The sequence below is a fragment of the Miniopterus natalensis genome, chromosome 2 (assembly GCF_054644295.1).
Source record: "Miniopterus natalensis isolate mMinNat1 chromosome 2, mMinNat1.hap1, whole genome shotgun sequence".
Classification (NCBI taxonomy): domain Eukaryota; kingdom Metazoa; phylum Chordata; class Mammalia; order Chiroptera; family Miniopteridae; genus Miniopterus; species Miniopterus natalensis.
Window position 1 is genome coordinate 143,575,133 of NC_142082.1, and position 6,466 is coordinate 143,581,598.

General features: G+C 42.2%; 1 pseudogene; it reads right to left on the bottom strand.

Annotated features, from left to right (window-relative positions):
- On the bottom strand, positions 1-6,120 carry LOC107528100 (glutamate dehydrogenase, mitochondrial-like; annotated as a pseudogene).
- Between the last annotated feature and the right edge of the window lie 346 nt (positions 6,121-6,466).

A 6,466-nucleotide genomic window follows, 5' to 3' on the forward strand; every position in this document is an offset into this window, starting at 1 on the left:
TCACAGGAAAACTGGAATGACAAGATGGGTGTCTTGATCCACTCTCTGCAGGCAGCCACTTGGAGATGAGTAGGCATGGTAGTGTCCAAGCTACGCAATGAGTGTTACAAAAACATACGACATTGTCACCCTCCAAAGTTATTAATGTGGAAGTTACTAATGTAATTTCCTGAATGTTAATGAGAAAAATTACCTGAAACTGACCTTGGGGAGAATCCCTCAGGAGCGAAGACGGATCCAAAGCTAACAGGTGATTGACCAAGGGCCACTGCCGATGTTTCTGAAGGACAGAAAAGGATTTTAACAAAAATAGGCACTTATTTCTGCTTGGTCTTTGTTTAACTGAAGCAGCAGCTGAAACCCCATCAAGGGCCTGAAAATAGGCATTACATATTAATTTGAAGCCATGACCTAAATCTCACTGGATCAAGGAAAGCATTTCAATATAACTAATGTACAAAAGTTGGTCAAAAGGACCCTTTGAAAACCTATGGCACAGTTACTTATTTGAACATTTGGAATGGGAAACTTAAACATTTTTATTAAAGACACGATAAGATCACGACAGACGTCCTAGCTTAACTGGGTGAACGAGCGCCTCACCTGAAAATGAGGAGTGGCAAATGTGAAACCCTTTTAAGAGCTTTCTGGACATTGGAAGGGTTTTTCTTTTTGTTTTTTTGTTTGTTTGTTATCAGCTCTAGTGGTCCCAGGCCCAGGACTACATCTGCATGCTTGAACTAGGGGGAACATTGCTTCTCAAAATACATTCTCTATTCTTTTGAATTAGACTGCACTACAATAGTAGTGCTACTCCACTGCAATAACCTTATGATGATTTACCTCTCCAAGTCTATCAGATCTCCCTAGGAACAGACAAAGGAGAGGCTATGACAGGTTTCTATTGCCACCTTACAAGGTTTCTTTTTTAATTAATTAAACTTTCATTCAATAGTAAAGTTTACATTCAATATTATTCTGTATTAGTTTCAGATGTACAGTATAGTGGTTAATCATGTACTTTACAGAGTGGTTCCCCTAATATTTCAAGTACCCACCTGGCCCCATACACAGTTATTAACAATATTATTGACTATATTCTCTATGCTAAAATTTACATCTCTGTGACTATTCTGTAACTACAAAATTTGTACTTCTTAATCCCTTCACCCAGCTTCCAACCACCCTCCCCTCTGTCAACCGTCAGCCTGTTTTCTGTATCTATGAGTCTGTTTCTATTTGATTTTGTTCTTTAGATTTTACATATAAATGAAATCACATGGTATTTGACTTTCCCTTATTTCATTTAGCATAATACACTCTAGGTCCATCCATGCTGTTGCAAAAGGTAAGATTTAACTTTTTTATGGCCAATTAGTATTCCATTGTGTATATGCACCGCAGTTTTTTATCCACTCGTCAACTCATGGCACTTGGTTTGCTTCTATATGTTGGCTATTGTAAATAATGCTGCAATAAACACAGGGGTGCATATATTCTTTTGAATTAGTGTTTTGGGTTTCTTCAGATACATTCCCAGAATTAGAATCACTGGGTTATCAGGCGATTCCATTTTTATTTTTTTGAGGAATCTCCACACTATTTTCCATAGTGATTGCACCAATTTACCTTCTCAACAGTGCTCCCTTTTCTTCACATCCTTGCCAACGAGGTGTTTTTTTAAAAAATTATTTATAAGATGTAGCATTTTTCATCCTTTTATTGTCGACCTTTCTGTACCTGATATTTAAGGTAAAACTCTTTTAAGTAGCAAGATAATCTCTTTTAGTCAGAGTACGTAGGCCATTTACATTTAATATAATTACTGATGTAGTTGGATTTAGCTTCCCATATCACCATTAGTTCTCTGTTTGTCATACCTGCTATATATTCCTTTTTCTCTTTCTTGTCTTCTTTTGTATTAAACATTTTAAAAAATCACTCCAGTCTTTCCTTTTCATTAGGAGACAGTCTTTTACTCTTGCTTTATTTCTTGCCCTGGATATTACCACATGCATCCTATAAATTAGTACTTTTACCACTTCCTTCGGCTATGTAAGGATTGTAGCATAGTTTTGTTTCCTTTTTTCTTTTTTTAACATATCTTTACTGATTTCAGAGAGAGGAAAGGAGGGGGAGAGAGAGAGATAGAAACATCAATGATGAGAGAGTCATTGGAAGGCTGCCTAGCCCGCAAACACGGGCATGTGCCCTGACTGGGAATTGAACCCCGATCTCCTGGATCCTCAGTTGATGCTCAACCGCTGAGCCACGCCCACATAGTTTTAATGCTTTTTACCTCCTCCATTTTGTGCTTTCATTGTTGTGCATTTTTATTATATGTGTGTGCATATATGTATACATATGTATGTATGTATATAATGCCTCAAGACACTATTATATTTCTATACAGATCAATATTCATTTTGAATTTTCCCACATGTTCAAATTTTCAGGTGCTCTTAATTCATTCCTTTATTTCAACATTTTCATTTAGGAACATTTTTTCTCTATATAAAGAAATCCTTTCAGGATTTCTGTTATGCAAGTATGTTGGTGCCAAATGTCCTAAGCTGTTGTTTGTCTGAAAATATTTCTTTCATTTTTTTGCACGTGCAGGGCTGAGCCTGCAACAGAGGCACGTGCCCTTGGCCAGAATCGAACCCAGGACCCTTCAGTCCATAGGCCGATGCTCTAACCACTGAGCAAAACTGGCAAGGGCTAATAGCTAGTATTTCATTGCTATACCACTGTGCAAAAGGCTCTGGTCAAAAACATCCCAAACAAAACACTCTATCCAATATTTTAAGGCCCAGTTTGTTAATTAAGCTTGTATGCAGCATGGAAGACCTCTAAAGAAAAGGGATGCAAAATCAGACCGAGCTGGAGACATTGGCAATGCTTAGAGTTGTCAGCCAGACTCCAGGCAGGAAAACCAAATAGTTGTTTTTTTTTGGGGGGGGGGGTGTTACTCTACCTGAATTAGTGTATGATTACTCAACACAATAGATCTCCAAAGGAAATGCAAAATAAACATGATAAGGAGGTTACTGCATTATTTGGACTACATGTCATAATTATATTTAGCAAATTTCGACAGTCTTAACAAAAACAGCTTCCATGAATGCAGTTATGGAGATAATTAACCATCTGGCTTTTTTTTTTCTTTTCTGCTGAACAACAATACAGAACTCACGAACTATAAAATGTATTGTTTTAGGTCATAAAAATGCTAGTTTTTTTCATTTATATTTATAAGCATTCACTGCTTAAGTCAATGTTAGGCTTACTGAGTAAATAAAGACAATCTTATCACAGCAACATGTACTTATTTCATTCTAAAAGAATAAAATGCATGAAGAGAAACAGCTTTATTTTTGTTTGCAACCTATGAAAATGAGTTATTTTTCTGACGTGAAATAACAATAACTCATTTTAGGACCCTATCATCTTCTGAAAAAGCCACACCCCCACTTCTTAAATGTGTCAATGTTATAGCACGTCCCATCCCATACTTGGACAGAGCAAAATAATGCAAGCAACTGATTGCTTAGCTCAAACAAAAGGTAATTAACGCGTTGGGATCAAAATATGGAGCAAGGGCACATAGCCAGATGAAAGGGGACTTTTTATTTAACACAAAATTTCTCAAATGGCCCTCTGGCATAGCCAATTTCTACTTTCACACCCATCAATCTGTATATGATCTACTAACCTTAATTTTTTCTTCTTAAAGGGCTGGTTTGGATTGATGTCCATGATTGTTGAGAATGATGTCCATAAGAGAGAGATGTTTGTGGTTTCATGTAAACCTGTGTGATGGGTTTGCAGAAGTTACAGGTAAAGATAGTAGTTAATATGTCAGCTATGATCCATCTATTTGAAGGTCAAGCCAACTTTACTGTATATACCCTGAAGACTTTCTCAATGGCACTGACCCAGGCAGCTGTTCTTTTTTTTTTTTTAATATATCTTTATTGATTTCAGCGAGAGGAAAGGAGAGGGAGAGAGAGACAGAAACATCAATGATGAGAGAGTCATTGATCAAGCACACAACCCAGGCATGTGCCCTGACCGGGAATCGAATCCTGATCTCCTGGATCCTAGGTCGACGCTCAACCGCTGAGCGACGCCCAGCCGGGCGGCAGCTGTTCTCAGGTACAATCCTAGGTTATACTTTGTGGTTGTGTGACTGATTTGCCTGGCGGAAAACTCCATAGTATAAGCTAAACCAGAATGCACGATGTTCTTCTTGGATGCACCTGGTAATGTGTTGGAACCCTGTCAGTACAAAGGGAATAGTTCCATGGTGCTTTCCAAATTTTCTTTCTAAACTCTTTTGAACATACATGAGCAAGTGGTAGTTAGAATCTCTTTCACATTTGAAGGTCAAAGGGCCCTAGCAGACATGATTTATACTCTTCACCCACTCAAAGTAAGATACTGTCCCTCCTCCAGCATTCAAGTAGAGATCAGGAATAACCAAAATGTTCCTCTCCAGAAAAATCTTAATGGCTTTTGGAGTTGCTGGTCCATTGGCAGCTTTGGCAATGATCTTGGCTTTGACTGGATGCATTGGATTCAGTCAGCTGCTTCTCATTGGCAGCAAGGATCAGTACGTCTGCTTCCAAGATGTTTCCTTTGTAGGGCTTTGTCTTGAGGAAGCCCAGGATCTATGTGTTGCAACTTGAAGTTGTCTAGTTTTTAGGGGGTCAATGCCATCTAAATTCCCTGTGCTCCCATTAGATTCACCAACACCAACACTTTTAGCACCAATACAATGCAGAGTGCAGGCCCACATTGCCAAATTCCTAAATAACAAATGTTTTTTCTCCAAACCCTGGAGCCATTCTTAAAATGCTCAAGTAAGAAGCTTTATTGAGGAAGTTTTCAATCCCCTGGAAAACACCGCAGCTAGCAGTGGAGCTATGACTGATGATACCACCTTGACTGAAGGGTTTACCAGTAATGTGGGCATGTGCATTCATGTAAAAGTGCCCTATGGTGCCGACATAGGCGTCAGCAATCCAGGACAGCTCCCATTCACCTGTGCCCGTGTCTGGGGAAGTCACATCAATGCCAGGCCCAATAAAGCCCTTTTTTGCTATTTTTATGGAGAACCTCCTCGTGGTGTTTTCCAGTTCATTACCAGTATAGTTCTTGGGATTGATATAAACACCGGCTTTAGCATCCCCGACTGGCACATCAGCCACAGCGCATTCATATTTCATCAGAGAAGCCAAACTTTGACTACATCTACACTCACATCTTTGCTGTTGCGGTAACGGACGCATCCGTTGCAGGGCATGCAGTGCCGGCTGTGCTGAGTTAGTGAGCCCTCCAAGGCCTCCCGGGAGCCGCTGCCGTGCTGGACGGGGAAGGACAGGCTCAGCACATGGTTGCCACGCACCAGGTTCTGCTTCTGCTCCTCGCTCTCCCGGGTCTTGACGTCTTCCATCAGCTTGTCCTCCACTGTGGTGGCACCCTGGTGGAAGAAGCCCTCCACCATCTTGAAGTTGGGGTCGTTCTCAGGGTCCGCCGCCGGGGCGCAGGCCTGGGCTGTTGAATGGCGGCCGCACCGGCGAAGGCAGCGGCGCTTCTCCCGGAGGGCTGTGCGCGGCGGCCGTGGGGGCGCTGTGCGCCGGCGCGCGCTCAGACGCCCCGGGCCGGCTGCCCTTTAAGCGTCCGGCGCTCTCGGCTACGCTCCCCTGCTCCTCTCTCCTGCCGCTGGCCCAGTGGCCGCGGGGAATGCAGGGCCGGAGACCCCCAGCGCGCACCGCCCCTCGGCCCAGACCGCCTGGCATGTGGTGGCGGAGGAGCTCTCCCTTCGTTTTTGAGGTACTTTTTCTTTCAATTGAAGGTACATTCTGAGTTATAGAATTGTAGTTCGCATTTATTTTCTTTCATCATTTTCAAAATGTCGGAAGGCTTCCACCACTTCTCTTAGAAAATCAGTTTTCAGTCTAACGGTGGTTCCTTCAAAGGCAGGCCTCGCCCCCACTTATTAACCAGGTAAAAAGTACAAATGGAGGCCCTCTTGTCCCTCCACTGGGTTGGTTCTTCATGAACTCAGGGGGCCTTTGCTTGCTTAAAGAATTCAGCCCACGCAGCCAGCGCCATGCGCGCTCCTCAGGCCTGGTATGCACGCTCTTCTGAGACTGGACGTCCTGAAGCTCTTTGGGGCGGGGAATTTGGGGGTCCCAGATATTTGTTGTGTGATTTATAGAGTGCGCTGGCTGCGGGTGGGTATATCAGCTGGACTCCGCAGGACACTTACCCTGTGAAGAGTGTCAGACACAGGAAGCTCTACAACACAAATCCAGACCTAGAGCCCAGTTGCCTGTGTCTAAAGGTGGTACTGTTTTGACGTAAAAACGTCCAAACCTGTAGAGAATTTTTATGAGTTTATTTGAACCAAACTGATAACAGTTGCCATGAATCAAAAATCTCAACGGATTGAGAAAAT